The sequence below is a fragment of the Arachis hypogaea genome, chromosome 10 (assembly GCF_003086295.3).
Source record: "Arachis hypogaea cultivar Tifrunner chromosome 10, arahy.Tifrunner.gnm2.J5K5, whole genome shotgun sequence".
Lineage (NCBI taxonomy): Eukaryota > Viridiplantae > Streptophyta > Magnoliopsida > Fabales > Fabaceae > Arachis > Arachis hypogaea.
The window spans coordinates 62,753,306-62,770,862 of record NC_092045.1 but is presented as its reverse complement, the minus strand read 5'-3'; the positions used below and the strand labels follow the sequence as shown (position 1 = coordinate 62,770,862).

General features: G+C 38.1%; 1 non-coding gene across 1 annotated transcript; it reads left to right on the top strand.

Moving 5' to 3' along the window:
• The first annotated feature begins 8,711 nt into the window (after positions 1 to 8,711).
• On the top strand, positions 8,712 to 8,814 carry LOC112719131 (small nucleolar RNA R71). The gene has a single exon (XR_003161445.1). It is a non-coding gene; the product is annotated as a small nucleolar RNA R71 (small nucleolar RNA).
• Positions 8,815 to 17,557: the final 8,743 nt, after the last annotated feature.

Sequence of the window (17,557 nt, the reverse complement as noted above, 5' to 3'; positions counted from 1 at the left end):
TCCATTGAGTTTGTTTTAATGGCATTACAAGGGCTATGGCTGGGAACTTGCTTAGTTAAATATCCAACTTGTGTCTCAAGTTTCTGAATGGCAGCATCTTGGTTTTACAAATTAGATTTTACTTCTTCTTTGAAATTTTTTCATGGCTTCATATTCCTTGCAGAGATGTGCAAACATAGCTTCAATTTTGGATATTTTGTCATCCTCATGTGATGGTGGTTGGTTGGGATTGAGTTGTTGAGAGTGGTTATTTTGGTTTTGGTATGGTGGCTAGGAAGGGTTGTTGTATGGGTGTTGATATGATCTTGAATTGGATTGTTGGTAGGTGCTCTGGTTGGAATGATGAGTTTTATGGTCTTGGCCTTGGACTTGTTGGTTTCTAATGATTAGATTTATGACGGTTTAGAATTTTATAAATGAAATCTCGTCGAAGTATAGTCTCTAAACCAACAATAATCCTTTCATACAAAAGATTGTTTGTCACTAAAACAAACCCCTAAATTTATAAACCGAAGTATTGAACCTCGGGTCGTTCTCCCTAGGAATTACAATAAAGTGTCTTGTTATTGGTTATGAATTATTTTTGGGGTTTTGATAAGAGGCATGAAAGATAAATGGCAAGAAAGTAAACTAAGGCCTAAAAAGGTCTTGGCAAGGGTTGGTGGTCAAGGATCTCTATCCTAATCACTAACCACAATATGAGAATTGGCAAGGATTAATCTCATTAAATCATCCTCTAACTAGTAGTAAAGGAAAGTCAAATGAGCTATATCAATCCTAGTCCATAAGTCCTAACTCTCCACTAATCCAATTAGTGAGAACTAGAGTCAATGGATCCCAATCATCAATTACCTGGACATTAGTAACTCAAGATTTCCTAAGTTACCTTTCCAAGCCAAGAACATAAAACTTTACTCTAAAATCCAACCAAGGATTTCATCAAACACTTGGAAGGCACAAAAGGAAAACATAGTAAATCAACAACAAGAACAAAATCTAACAACAATTATTGCAAATAATTAACAACAACAAATCAAAAGAAACACATTTATTATGAATTACCTTGATTGAATTGAAAGAGAGTAGAAGAAACAAAAGTAGATCTACAACAAAACACAAGAACAACATAAAGGAAATTACAACAAAAGAATAGAAGAAGATGAATGTAGCAACAAAGAATTGAGAGATAGAAGTGGAAGAAAGCAAAGATTAAAACCTAGGTCTAAGAACTAAACATAATCCTAATCCTAATCCTAGAGAGAAGTGAGAGCTTCTGTCTCTAGAAATTAACTACTAAAACTAAGCTAAACTAAACTAATGGTAACTAATTTCTAAAGTATGAAATTATCCCCATTCCCCCTTCAATCCTTGGCTTAAATAGCATCAGAAATGAGTTGGATTGGGCCCACAAGGCTTTAGAATTCGCTGGCCACGTTTTACTTTAAGTGAACCAGGTGGCAGCAATGGCGCGTGCGCGTACTATGCGCGTACGCGTCACCATGCGCAGTTCAACCATAGCAAATCTTATATCGTATCGAAGCCCCGGATGTTAGCTTTCCAACCCAACTAAAACCGCATCATTTGGACCTCTGTAGCTCAAGTTATGGCCAATTAAGTGCGAAGAGGTCGGCTTGACAGCTTTTGCGTTTCCTTTATTTATCCATGAGTTCTTCATTTCTACATGCTTTTCCTTCATTCCCTTGGTCCAATCCTCGCCTCCTAAATCTGAAATCACTTAGCAAACATATCAAGGCATCTAATGGAATCAAGGAGAATTAGATTTAGCTATTTTAAGTCCTAAAAAATATGTTTTCACTCTTAAGCACAATTAAAGGAGAAGTTATAAAACCATACTATTTCATTGAATAAATGTGGGTAAAAAGTCATAAAATCCCTTAAATGAAGCATAAGATAAACCCTACAAATGGGGTTTATCAACCTCCCCACACTTAAACCAAGCATGTCTTCATGCTAAAACCAGGAATGAATTAAGGGTATGACATTTATTCAATGGGAACTAATTAAATGCAATCTACCTATATGCAACTATCTACATGAATGCAATTGCTTGGTCAAAATAAATCAATTCCCAAGAAGCATATATGCACAAGGGCTAAGGACTAGCAAGTCTAATCCACAACTGAATTGAGTTATTAAATATTTTTACAAACTTGCATGAAAAGTGATGATTGTAGGTGGAAATATGTAATTGAGCATCGAACCTTCACCGGATGTGTCTACACTCTATTCGCTCAAGTGTTTAGGGTTGATTCACTCAATTCTCTCCTAATCATGCTTTCTAAGATTTGTTTTTATTCTAACAATCAACATATATTTCATGCATGCTTACAAGTATCATGAGGTCTTTTCTTTGGTTGTAATGGGGCTAGGGTCAAGGTAGGATGCATATATGGTCAAGTGAGCTTAAAATTTGAATCTTTGATAAGCTTAGACTTCCCACCTAACCTATGACATCCTATACAATTAAATTCCAACCTAACTACCCATTTTTTACTTTTTCACATACTCATGTATTTCCTTTTCATTTCACAACACTTATGCATTGATTTTATTGAGCTTCGCTTTGGGGCATTTTGTCCCCTTTTTATTATTTTTCTTCTTTTTTTCTTTCTTTTCTATTTTTTTTTTCTTTTCCATATTATTTTTTTCTTTTTCTTTTCTTTTTCTCATCATTTTTTTATATACAAGAGTATCAATGCATAAGGTTTTACCTTTGATCAATACATGAGCATATACCCGATTCTCAATATTTCAAATAATAATACAAAACTACCCTTTTATTCACCCAATGTCCCAAGGTTCCCACACTTGAATGATACTCACATACACTAGCCTAAGCTAATCAAAGATCCAAATAAGGACTTTTATTGTTTTCCGCTTTAAGGCTTGTAATGTGCTAAATTAAGAATAAAGTGGGTTAATCGTAGGCTCAAATATGGCTAACAAAGGAAGATAAAAGGTAAGGCTATTTGGGTAAGTGAGCTAAATGAAGTGATGGCCTCAATCATATAAATGCATGAATACACAAAATAATGGACATAAAGAATTAAACAAATCAAAGATTACAATCATAGAAAGAGAATAATGCACACAAGAAGGAAAATAAGTGGTTATAAGATGTAACCACACCATTAGGCTCAAATATCACTTGCTTGTGTTCTTAGCTCAAAAACATGATCCACAAGATATATATAATTCAAGCAAGTTCTATGAAAAGTTTTCACTCAAATCAATTGGTGCCCTATAGATAGAAATCTTGAAAAATTTCATTATTTTGACTAAGCTTATTGTGTATATATATGCAAAAATAAGAAAATGCAAGTAAAAATCCTAAAATCCTAGAATGAAATGCAAAAGTGTTGGGATTAGAAATTTGTCACCCAAAATCGCCGACCGGTCGGACGACCTTCCCACACTTAAAAGTTTGCACCGTCCTCAGAGCATTCAAAGATGAGCAAGGGGGTACGGCGACTATCCGGATTGCTAGGTGTTCTTAGTCTTGCTTCCGTTATTGCTTGTGGTGCATCAATCATGAAAAACAAAAATATAACACCATAAGATGAGGAAATAAAAGCAAGGAAGCATACAATGTTGGAATGAGGTAAATAACTAGAATTGAGTGAGTGAATAAGTTGTGACATGTATGACAGATAAGTGTGTGAACTCTAGATTGTGCGGTTTAGAACACACATTAGCATAAAAGATATGTCACAAAGAAGCATGCACTTCACTTATCCTAGTGTACTTGAGATGCTTTAAGTAAGCTTGTAAGATAAAACAAGCATTAAAGAAGCATGAAAGCATTCAAGCTAAAGCATATATGGATGCATATGATTATGAAATACAATGCATTAAGGTAAATGCATAACATCATCTATCAAGAGGTTGCCTAATCGAGGAAAAGGATTCAAATCACATGATGGCTAGCTACAACATGCAATTCAAAAGAGTCACAAGCTCGAAGGCAATTCTTATTACTTGGTATTTTTCAAAAGGTAAGCATGAAGAACTCAAAACCAAGTAGCAAAATATAACCTCAATAATAGAATCCAACAAAGGTTATAAACATAATGATGTTAAGAGAACATCCCCTTTTTAATACTCAGCAGCAATTAATGGTAAACAAGAATAAGAATCCAACACTTACAATGAAAAAGAAAAAAAATGAAATGAAAACTAACTAGAACTAACAAAGCACTAACTAACTAACTAATTAACTAACTAACTAATAACTAATTAACTAACTAAAATAGATGGTTATCAATGGTGTTTGAAAGTGTTGAAGGAAGGGTAGGAGGAGGGAAGAAGAAAAGATAAAAAAAGAAATGGAAAGAGGAGAAGAAAAGAAGTGGATGGAAGAAAGGGCATCCACGCGTACGCACGCATGGCGCGCGCGCGTCGATGGCTTATTTCGAGAGTGGTGGGTACGCGTCATGTGCGCGTGCGCGCAAGTAGGTTTGTGCCAAAGGCACAATGTTGGCGCGACATAGGCACAACTCTCTGGAAAATGTATGGAAGGTGAAACTTCTCAATCCACGCGTACGCATGCATGGCGCGCGCACGTGGATGGTCAAAAATGCTTGATGCACGTGTATGCGTGAAGTGCGCGTACGCGTGGATGGTGCTCTGTTTGTCAAAAAAATTTGCTATCTTTTTGCACCAATCCAAGCATTCCAAACCTCCAAACAGCTACCAAAATACCATAAAACCTTATTTAACATACTAAAATACCAATTAAACTTATCAAATCAATCAAAACAAGAATTTAAACTAATTCTACCAATATGTACAAAAAGAGAAAATGAAAAGAAGTTACCATGGTGGGGTGTCTCCCACCCAACACTTTTGTTTATTGTCCTTAAGTTGGACTTATGGGGAGCTTCTCTCAAGGTGGCTTGTGCTTGTACTCATCTTGGAACTTCTACCAATGCTTGGACTTCCAATAAGCTCCATCATTCAAGATTAATATCTCCAAGCTTTGATGGAGTTCTTCACAAACCATGGGCTCCCAATGTTGATCCTCATGTGTTCCCGGATCCCATATTTTGTCTTCACACCCATCTCCAAGTTGATTATCATTAATCCATGTGGGTGGTGAGCAAGGTGAATTCTCAACAAAGTGACCAAAAATCCTTCTAGACCCATGTACTTTAGTTATACACCAACCTTTGCTATCAAGCTTTGGACATGTGACCATAATGAACCTAGAATGATGCTTCCAACCACTAACCATCTCCTTTTTACTCTTAAAGCCACTAATTTTTCTAAGTTGACCATCCGTCTCAAGCAAACCATATTCAAGGGGAATAACAAAGCTTAAGTATAAGGGATTTACCTACTTGAATGAGAGAATGGATGGTGGTGGCTTGGGGAGAGATGTCTCCAATATGCTTGCAAGCTCTACTCCCTTGTTTGCTTCCTCGTTAATCTCCACCTCTTCCTAAACTTCTTCATTCTCAATCCTTTGTTCATCAACTTCATCTAACTCTTCTCCATCACTCAAGTCATAAATGGGAGGTTGAGAGAAATCTACCTCCACATCACTTTCAAATTCATTGGGAGAAGGTTCTTCAAATTCAAAGGATTCTTCACCAAGAAGATTGGATGCATGATCTTCATCACCAAGGGAACTCAATTCTTGCTTCACTCCTTCCAAGTCTTCATATAGAATATGCCTCGGAGGTTGTGCACATTCCTCCTCAACATCAAATTTACTCTTCTTGGAGGGATTTTCTTTGATTTTAGCTTCCCATGGAAGTTCCGCATCTCCTAAGTCTTCAACCACTTCTTCCTTTTCTTCAATAATCATAGGCTTCTCCAATTGTTCTAATACAAAGTGGCATTCCTCATTTTCCACCGGAGTTTCCAATCTCTCCTTCATGCTATGCTCTTTAATTGATTCTCCACATGTGACTATGGGAGTGCTTTGAGTGCTCAAGCATTGGGAGGCTAAAATGCTTACTACCTTGGTCAAGGTAGCCATAAATTCTAGTGTCTTTCTTTGCATTTCTCCTTGCCCCTGAAGTATAAGGCTAAGGATTTCATCCGTTGAGGATTGTAGTGGGTAAGAGGGTTCATTGTCTTGGAGAGAGGGTTTATTATAAGAAGGTGGTTCTTCTTGGTAAGGTGGTGGTGTGTATTGAGGTGGTTCTTGGGAGTAGTAATCTTGGAATTGTGGTTCCATGTATGGCTCATATGGTTCAAAAGGAAGTTGGTGTGGTGGATAAGGATTAGAGTCATACGGAGGTATTTGGTGAAAAGAGGCTTGTGAGTATAGTTGATGATTATGTTGAGGATATGATTCATAGGAATATGGTGGTGGTTCTTGAAAGTCACAAGGAGATTCACCATAGCCATTGGATTGGTATGCATCATAGAATGGCTCTTCTTCATAGTGCATTGGTGGGGTTGTTGCCAGGAGGATTGATCATAAGCATATGGCTCTTCCCACCTTTGATTATCCCATTCTTGATACACATTCTCATCAAAGTTTCCATTGCCTACAACATAGTTGTAACTACACTCATAGCCAAAGTGAGAATTCATAATGAAAAGAGAAAATAAAATTCAAAAGCTAATAGAAATCAAGAGAAACAAAATTCTACAACTAGCAAATAAAGCAAAAAGCAAGATATTCACACTATTCACATATGTACAATAACCAATAACATAACACCATTGCAAGTCCCCGACAACGGCGCCATTTTTGATGATTAGATTTTTGACGGTTTAGAATTTTACAAATGAAATCTCGTCGAAGTATAGTCTCTAAACCAACAATAATCCTTTCATAAAAAAGATTGTTTGTCACTAAAACAAACCCCTAAATTTATAAACTGAAGTATTGAACCTCGGGTCGTTCTCCCTAGGAATTACAATAAAGTGTCTTGTTATTGGTTATGAATTATTTTTGGGGTTTTGATAAGAGGCATGAAAGATAAATGGCAAGAAGGTAAACTAAGGCCTAAAAAGGTCTTGGCAAGGGTTGGTGGTCAAGGATCTCTATCCTAATCACTAACCACAATATGAGAATTGGCAAGGATTAATCTCATTAAATCATCCTCTAACTAGTAGTAAAGGAAAGTCAAATGAGCTATATCAATCCTAGTCCATAAGTCCTAACTCTCCACTAATCCAATTAGTGAGAACTAGAGTCAATGGATCTCAATCATCAATTACTTGGACATTAGTAACTCAATAGTTCCTAAGTTACCTTTCCAAGCCAAGAACATAAAACTTTACTCTAAAATCCAACCAAGCATTTCATCAAACACTTAGAAGGCACAAAAGGAAAACATAGTAAATCAACAACAAGAACAAAATCTAACAACAATTATTGCAAAGAATTAACAACAACAAATCAAAAGAAACACATTTATTATGAATTACCTTGATTGAATTGAAAGAGAGTAGAAGAAACAAAAGTAGATCTACAACAAAACACAAGAACAACATAAAGGAAATTACAACAAAAGAATAGAAGAAGATGAATGTAGCAACAAAGAATTGAGAGATAGAAGTGGAAGAAAGCAAAGATTAAAACCTAGATCTAAGAACTAAACCTAATCCTAATCCTAATCCTACAGAGAAGTGAGAGCTTCTCTTTCTAGAAATTAACTACTAAAACTAAGCTAAACTAAACTAATGGTAACTAACTTCTAAAGTATGAAAGTATCCCCATTCCCCTATCAATCCTTGGCTTAAATAGCATAAAAAATGAGTTGGATTGGGCCCACAAGGCTTTAGAATTCGCTGGCCACGTTTTACTTTAAGTGAACCAGGTGGCAGCAACGGCGCGTGCGCGTACTATGCGCGTACGCGTCACCATGCGCAGTTCAACCATAGCAAATCATATATCGTTTCGAAGCCCCGGATGTTAGCTTTCCAACCCAACTGGAACCGCATCATTTGGACCTCTGTAGCTCAAGTTATGGCCGATTAAGTGCGAAGAGGTCGGCTTGACAGCTTTTGCGTTTCCTTTATTTCTCCATGAGTTCTCCATTTCTACATGCTTTTCCTTCATTCCCTTGGTCCAATCCTCGCCTCCTAAATCTAAAATCACTTAACAAACATATCAAGGCATCTAATGGAGAAGTTATAAAAACATATTTTCACTCTTAAGCACAATTAAAGGAGAAGTTATAAAACCATGCTATTTCATTGAATAAATGTGGGTAAAAGGTCATAAAATCCCTTAAATGAAGCATAAGATAAACCCTACAAATGGGGTTTATCAGTTTCCCCACCCAAAATTTGGATGGTTCCTCCAACTAGGATTATAGGTCTTTGGATATGGATCATTAACTTGCGTAGATGAATTTCCCAGGTAGTTGACTTCCTCCCAATTAACTCCTTTCACAGTGTTTGGCTCTGATTGAGGTGATGGTTGAGTGTGGATGGCTGTAGCCTAATTCTTCTCCATTTGCTTGGTTAACTCAGCTAGTTGCTTAGTAATCATCTTGTTTTGGGCCAGGATTGCATCCGTGTTGTTCAGCTCCAAAACTCCTTTGTTGTTGCTCCTTTCTGAGGCATAGAAATATTCGTTGTCAGCCACTGTTTCTATGACATCAACGGCTTCTTCAGTAATCTTCTTCTTGTTAACAGAGCCTCCAGATGAGTGGTCTACAGCCTTCTTTGATTCATAGGAAAGCCCTTTATAAAAGATGTGTAGTTGCACCCATTCATTAAACATATCAGGGGGCACTTTCTTGTCAAATCTTTGAATCTCTCCCAAGCCTCATATAAGGTTTCACCATCTTACTGTCTGAATGTCTGCACCTCGGTTCTCAATCTATTCACTCTTTGAGGATGGTAGAACCTTGCCAAGAATTTATTCACCACATCTTCCTAGGTTGTCAAGCTTCCTTTAGGAAATGATTCCAACCACTTGGATGCTTTGCGCTTCAAAGAGAATGGAAACAGTAGCAATCTATAGGTATCAGGATGAACACCATTAGATTTAACTGTATCACAGATCCTTAGGAATGTAGTGAGATGCTCATTAAGGTCCTCTTGTGCACTTCCCCCGAAAGAACAATTGTTTTGGACGAGTGTGATGAGTTGAGGCTTCAATTCAAAATTATTAGCATGGATGGTTGGCTTTTAAATGCTGCTACCACAATTTTCTGGGTTTGGGTTGATGTAGGAACCAAGCACTCTCCTCTTTTGTCTAGCATAGTTATCTGCACCTCTTCTGGCATTGTTGTTCACCTCTCCTTCATGATGGTTTTCCATATCATCCTCCATGTCAGTATCCAAGTCTTCTTCCTCTTCCTCTGCACCAATAACCTTCTTCCCTCTTGCTTCCCTCCTTAATCTAAAGAAGGTCCTCTCCGATTCACTATCAAAAGAGGTTGAGGTTTTCCCTCTTCTACTTGTCATACAATGAACAAGTAGAAGAAATAGCAAGTGCAGAATCTACTAGAATAGAGTATAGTTAGCTTGGTTAGAACAATTTATCGAACGGTTAGTGGGTTAGCTTGATGGAAAGTAAGGAAAGAAAAGAAAAAAATAAAAGGGAAACAACAAGAATTGCATAAAGCGACAATGAACAGTTGAAATTAAACTTCAAAAGAAAATAAAATTTCTCAATCTAGTTATCCTTCAATTTAGTAATTGTCAATACAAAATCAATCCTCGGCAATGGCACCATAAACTTGATTCACTCAAAAATTGTCTCTCAACAATTTTCTTACTGGTAAGTGCACCGGATTATTGTCAAGTAAAAACTCACAATAAAGTGAGGTCGAATCCCACAGGGATTGGTTGGTTGAGCAACTTTAATTGGATAATTGTTCTAGTTGAGCAAAATCAGAATTGGAATTGAGATTGCACAAAGTAAATTGGCGGGAAACTTAAATTGCAAGAAATTAAATGAACAAAAAGTAAATTACGGAATATAAAGAGCAAAAGTTTAAATTGCAAGAATTTAAATGGGAATGGGGATTAAGCATGAAATTAAAGAACAGAATGTAAAGAGAATGGGTAGATCAGAGGATGGGAAGCTCATTGGGGTCAGGAGATGTCATAATTCTCCGGATCAGGTTCATTCTCATCTATTCCTCAATCAATGCATTCATCGATCTCCTTGGCAATCTTAGGTGATTAGATCCCAATTCCTTGGCAATCTAATCTCTCTAAGCATGAACAAATTCCCAATTCCTTGATTTAAGTGCTCATGGGAAGAAATGAAGTATGGTCACTGATTATACCACACATATTCATAGATCAAAGTGTTGGTAGGATTACATGTCACGATATCCATCCAAACCCTAATCTAATCCAATGTGATAAGGCATTTCTAGTATGATCTCCTCATTCGTCTTCTAAGTTTCAGAGGAGATCCAATTATGAATAGCTTCTTTCCCAAGAGAACTATCAAATTAGATGAAGACCGAAAGCTTTCTATCAAAATCAAGAGAAAAGAAAGAAGAAGATGAATGAAAACTAATATTGATCCATTGAATTACATAGAGCTCCCTAATCTAATAAAATGGGTTTAGTTGTTCATAGCTCTAAGAATGAAAACTGGAATTGAAAAATACATTACAGAATTGAAATTGAAAAGAAAATGAAAATTGACAGAGTCTCAGTATGAATCTCCATGACGTTAGGATTTTTGCTAGTAAAGAACTTCATAAAAATATAGTCGCGTTGTGAGTATAGATTCTAAACTAACAGAAAATCCCTTCGTACAAACGTTTTGGTTGTCACAAGTAACAAACCCCTTTAAAATTGATAACCGAGTATTTAAATCTCGGGTCGTCTTCTCAAGAAATTGCAGGGAGGTATGTTCTTATTAATGGTTATGCAAAGGTATATTTTGGGGTTTTTAAAAAGGTTGAACAAGTAATTTAATTGACAAGAAAAATAAATAAATGACTATAAAATAAACTCTTGGCAAGATATGAGAAATTGGAAGTCCTATCCTAGTTATCCTTATCAGGTGTGATGAGAATTGGATTTTAATCCCACTTAGTTAACCTTTACTAAAGCAAAGGAAAGTCAAGTGGACTAATTAGTTTGATCCTCAAGTCCTAGTCAATCCTTGTGGGAAGACTAGCTTTAGAGCGATCTAGATCAATTAGAATCTGCCAATTTCAGCCACTGCTGAGTTTGACAACTCAAGAGTTACCAATTAATCAACCAAAGCCAAAAGGGAATAAAATCTACTTGAATAAAAATAATTTGGATAGAGCCCAAGCATCAATAACATAAATTAGAGAAAACAATCATAAGTCTGAAATACCTCAAAGTATATTAATTAAGAAAATCTTAACATGAAAAGTTCATAAGCCAAATAGGCAACACAAGTAATACAAGCATTAAAGCATCTGGAAGTAAAAGAGAAATATAAAGTAAAAGGAATATTGAACTTGATGAAGAGTCGAAATCCTAAATCCTTTAAGAGGAATCCTAATCCTAAATCCTCAGAGAGAGGAGAGAACCTCTCTCACTAAAAACTACATCTAAACTATGAAAAGTGTGAGTAATGATTGAATTTCCAGTCCTCTTGAGTCTCTGCATGTTCCCTGACTTTAATCTGTGTTTCTGGGCCGAAAACTGGGTTAAAATGTAGCCCAGAATCTCTGCCAGCGACTTTTGTAATTCTGCAGATGGCGCCCGTCACGCGTCTGCGTTGTCCACGCGATCACGTCACTCAGGGTTTTTCGTACCACGCATGCGCGTCGTCCACGCATTCGCGTCGTTCATGCAGCTTCCAATCCGCGCGGTCGCGTCAAGCACGCGAACGCGTCCCTCTGATTTCTTCCATTTCGCGCGGTCGCGTGAGCCATGCGACCGCGTGACTTCTCGCTGGTCATCTCCTCAATTCCTTGTGTTCCTTCCATTTTTGCACGCTTCCTCTTCATTCTCTAAGCCATTCCTGCCCTATGAAGCCTGAAACACTTAACACACAGATCAAGGTATCGAATGGTAATAAGAGAGGGTTAAGATTAGCTAAATTAAGACCAAAGAAGCATGTTTTCAATCATAGAACTAAACTAGGAAGGAATTGTAAAGTCATGCAAATCCTATGAATAAGTGGGTGAAAAGCTTGATAAAACCACTCAATTAAATACAATATAAACTATAAAATAGTGGTTTATCACTCCGTTCCAAAATTGTTTCGATAAACTTGAATTCTAAGCAATTTATACACTTTCTTTAATTTATTCTTCAGTATCTGAATTGGACTTTTGGCCTTAATTGAATTGGGTTAAAGTTGCTCCGATGGGTTTCCTTGCTGTTGAGAGGAGCTTTGCTTGAGTGTGCCGAGTGCTGGTTCTTCACGTTGGAGTCCACGTTTGATAACCAACGTTGAATCAAATGTTTCTATTAAAATTCAGTTCTGCTTGCTGTCATCGATGTTTGACTCAACGTTGGAGTGCCAACGTTCTTCTACCCACGCGCACGCGTGCTTTGCGCGTCCGCGCACTTGGGGTAAAAATGCTCATCCACATGTACGCGTCATGTACGCGTGTGCGTGGATGCAGAGATCCTAAATTCCATTTTCAAAGCTTTAGATGAACGTTTCCATCAGTGTTGGACTGGCAATGTTCCCTCCAACGTTGGCTGATCCATGCGTGCGCGTGCTGTGCGCGTGCGCGTGCATGCTCGAAAAGCTAACTCGCGTGTGCGCGTCATTGCGCATTTTCAAAATCACAATTTTGAGCTCAGTATTGCACACGTTGGCCACTACATTAGAGGTGACGTTGTTGGTCCAATGTTACCCATCCACGCGTATGCGTTAGCTGCGCGTGCGCGTGGATTATCAGAATTCCCAATCCACGTGTGCGCGTATAGCACGCATGCGTGTCGTTACAAAGTTTCCAAATCTCCAGAAAGCACATTTAATCACCACGTTAAGGGTAACATTGGCTTGCCAACGTTGCCTCCAACGTATGTATCAGCAAATTATGCAGAGTATTGCTCTGCTCCCCTTTTCAACGTTGGAGGCAATGTTGGTGGTCCAACTTGGCCACCAACGTTGCTTCATGTTCCTCCTCTTCATGACCCTTCTTCAACCTCCTTCTTTGCATTTCCTTACCCGTCATCAGCCAACATATGCATCAAAGCATTGCTAAATCTGTGAGAATTAGCATCCTTCTTAGCACCCAAGTAATTATAGCATAATTCTCATGAAATTGCAGCAAATTAACCATGGTTGGATGAATCTATGCATATATGAATTTCTAACCCACTTTCTTACTTATAATGCAAGAAAGTGCATAAAACCTACTAAAAACAAAGAAAAAGGCTAGTGAAACTAGCCTAAGATGCTTTGGCATCACCAAGATGATAACTCCACCGACGGCAATAGCGATGACCTCCCCACACTTAGAATGAAGCATCGTCCTTGATGCTACTGCTCAGGCTCGAAATGGGGGTCAACAGTCGCATCTGGCTGCTGGGTCTCAGGCTGTGGCTCCTCAGGCGGCTGCTGCGCCTCCAGGGTGGCCTGTATCTATGGAGGTGCCTCTAGCTGAGCCTACTCCTCCTCGTGCTCTTCTTCAGATGAAGAAGGATCGGGAAGAGGGGGTAGCTCAACGCGCAGTGCCATGAACATTTGATCCACTCTATCAAGGTGTCGCATAATGCGGCACTCACTACGCTCCATGAAGCGGAACAGACGTTGTACCAGAAGATAAGTCGGCTGGGGTGCTAGTGGTGGTGCTAATGGTGCTGCTGGTGCTGAGGGTCCTGCTGCAGCTGATGAAGAGGAGGGTCCAGCTGGTGCTGCTCTGGCTTGAGCTCTAGATGCACGCCGGGATGGTGGCTTCTCGTGCACCCACGTACCCCACGGAATAACATCCTCCTTACCGTCGTCAGGGGCTAGTGGTGACACGTCATCGTCTCTCCATGGAGCACTTGCTAGCTCAGCCATCCTAGTGACCAGAGTGGGAAATGGAAGTATGCCACGAACATGTGCTCCCCACACGTATCTCCTGATCAACCGGGGGAAGTATACCTCCTTCCCCTCCATCACACAACTGACCCGGACGAGCATGTCCAGCGGAATTTCAGTAATATTGATAGTAGGCATGACATAGGTGGCAAAGATCTACTACCAAGTCCTAGCCTCTCTCGATAGGTGAGCAAACAATATCCCCTTGGGTTTCTTATTATTAGCATCCATCACCCAAGGGGCATCCGGGGTGGCAATAACACATCTCAGAGCCTCATAGTCAAAAGTCATGCAATACATCTCCATCTCTGCCTGCTCATAAGCATCTGTAGTACCTGTCTTAGGCAGACAATGGAGTGCAACCTCAATGGCAGCCTCTGTAACCAATATTTGTCCGCCTCACAGGTAAACCGAATCAAGGGTCGCTCTGAAGAAGTTACAGTAAAATTCCTTGACCCAAGATGTGTTTATCCAACCTAAATCCCTATTAACGAAACCTAGGCCTAGTCCCTCAATACGGGCCTCAATGGATCGCCTCAGGTCGGTGGGAATGGCCAGTTTCTTCTCAATGTTTAGATTCTTCTTCCGATAGGTCGGGAAGTGGAGCTCATAGTACAGGTTGGGAAACCTGTCTGTGTCAGTGGCAAGTAGCTATTGGTTCTCTTTGTCCTTTTCATTAAGTGGGTTCTTAGCATAATTGGCCAAAGGGAAAAGAGTGGAGGCTTGAGGTTTCTTCCACTTTCTAGAAGTAACATCGGGTTTCCCTCTATTAGCCATCCTGAAAATAGATATTACATTATATAAGCAATTAAGCCAAGTAGAGGAATAGAAAGCAAGGATTGACATATGCATGAAGTGAGTTAAAAGAAAATAACTCTTGGAAACTAGGCAACAAAAATTAGAATTCAAAACAAAGCCATAGACTAAGAATTCTCGCAATAGTAGCACAATGCTTGTTTATTAAGCTCAATAAGCTTCATACCCACAAGAATTGTGAAATGGTTAGTTTGAAAATAAAAAAGAAAAATTAGCATGTTAAGCAAGTTAGAAGTTAGAAAACTAGTTCAAACTTAGTGGTATGACGGTTATTTGCTTAATCAAGATAAATGCAGAGAATAAGGATAACAAGCACACTCACAATCACGAGGAAGATGCAGTCATTAATGATGAAATATGAAATTACAAAAAGAGCAATTAATTGAAAGCAAGTCATCAACAATATCATGGTCAATAACTGTGCAATAATTGGTGTTTGAAATATTGAAATATGCACTAGTGTAACCAAAAGCAAGTTGAACTATAACTTCTATGGTTATTCTAATTCTTGTTTTTCTGTCTCACGTATTTCCATCCAAATTTAGAGTTGCATGATCACTAGAAAAAAAAATTTAAGTCTTTATTTTTATTTTTATTTTTATTTTATGTCTTTTAATTTTTAGGATTACATAAGCATTAGTAGAAATTAATTAATTTTTATTTTTTCAATTAGCTATAAATTATTCCTCTTATCATCATTGAACATAAATAAAATAGTATATTTTTTTAAGAAGAAATAAAGGTACATAGATTTTTGAGCTTTCCAATAAGGAATAGTTACATTAATTTGATTGAGTTACATTGCTTTAGTTTTTCTGAATGAAAGAATAAACAGTGCATATTTGAACTTGAATTTTATGATGCTGGCTCTTGAAAGAATAAGGAAAAAGAAAAAATATTATTGATAATCTGAAAAATCTAAAAATTGATTCTTGAAGCAAGAAAAAGTAGCAAAAAAGAGAGAGAGAATACAGAAAAAGCAAAAAGAAGTAGAAAAAGGCAATAGCTCTTTAAACCAAAAGGTAAGATCAAAAGCCAATAACCCTTTAAACCAAAAGACAAGGGTGAAAAGGCCCAAGGCTTTGAGCATAAGTGGTTAGGAGGGCCCAAAGGAATGAAATCCTAGCCTAAGCGGCTAAACAAAGCTGTCCTTAACCATTTGCTTGTGGCATGAAGGTGTCAAGTGAAAAGCTTGAGACTAAGCGGTTAAAGTCATGGTCCAAAGCAAAAAAAGTGTGCTTAAGAACTCTGGACACCTCTATCTGGGGACTCTAGTAAAACTGAGTCACAATCTGAAAAGGTTCACCCAGTTAAAGTGTCTGTGGCATTATTGTATCCAGTGGTAATATTGGAAAACAAGGTACTTAAGGTCACGGCCAAGACTCTGAAAGCTGTGTTCAAGAATAAAAAAGAACTTAAATAGGAGAGTCAATAATATCATCTTGATTCTAAGTTTCTAAAGATGCCAGCCATTCTGAGCTTCAATGGAAAGTGAGATGCCAAGACTATTCAGAAACAAAAAACTACTGTATCCCGCTCATCTAATTGACTGAGCTTCTTTGGAAACTCAGAAGTTTATTGCATCCTAATCTTATTTTCATCCTATTTTATCTTAGGTTGCTTGAGGACAAGTAACAGTTTCAGTTTGGTGTTGTGATGAGCGGATATTTTATTCGCTTTTTTGCTTAGTTTTCATATAGTTTTTAATAGGTTTTACTTAGTTTTTATTACGCTTACAGGTTTTAGTGTTAAATTAACATTTTTGGATTCCACTTTGAGTTTGTATGTTTTTGTACCTTTTCAGGTATTTTCTGGCTGAATTTGAGGAGAGGGAGCAAAAGTCTGAGTTAGAGACAGAGAAACACTGCAGATGCTGTCCAGATCTGACCTCCCTGCACTCGGAAGAGATTTTCTAGAGCTACAGAAATCTAAATGGATCATTTTTAATGGCTATGGAAAGCTAATTTCTAGAGCTTTTCAGAAATGCATAATAGTTTATATCTTGTTTCGGATTAGAAGGCCCAAAACTGACATCCAATGCTAGCTTCCTGCCATTTTTTGGCATCCAGCGCCCAAGGAAGCATAGCCCAATGTCCAAACGCCCAGAGATGACTTCCAAGCTAGCATTCTACATCCAAGAGAGCTCATAGTACGTGGATCTCATCAAGCTCAACCCAAACACTTACCAAGTGGGCCCCATAAGTGAATTTTATCACTAAAAAGATTGTTGTACCCTTACTAGTTACTAGCTTAGTATTTAAAGTATTTTATTCATGTCATTCGGACAACTTACATCACTTTTTCTCATTATACACATTTATCGTTGTGTTTTACCTCAGTATGAGTTTCTAAACCTCATAGGTTGAGGGGAGGAGCCCTGCTGAGTCCTATGAATTAATAAAATTAATATTGTTTCTTCTTCGATCAGTGTTTGATCTATCTCAAAGATGTATATCCGATCTTCATCATTGTGAATAGGATGATCTAACCAATTAGCTCTCTTCATCACATTAAGATGGACGTGCCTGACAATGACCCGCGTCTACTTGGGTTCGTGTGAGTACTTGGAAGAAAAGCACAAGCCAACAGCTATGCTTATACATCTCTCAGACGGTTAATCCACGGCTTCATTGGAGACTTCTCGAGACACCTATTTAGCCGATTTCTGGGGAGATTAGGGTCTTCGTGATATAGGCTAGAATCCAAGAAGTAGCATTCTCTAATCTCGAAGATTCGACCTTGTTTGTGGCGTTTTGAGTAGGATCACCAAGAGAATGACTTGCTAAGCGCTTCACCCTCCGTTGGAATAAATGA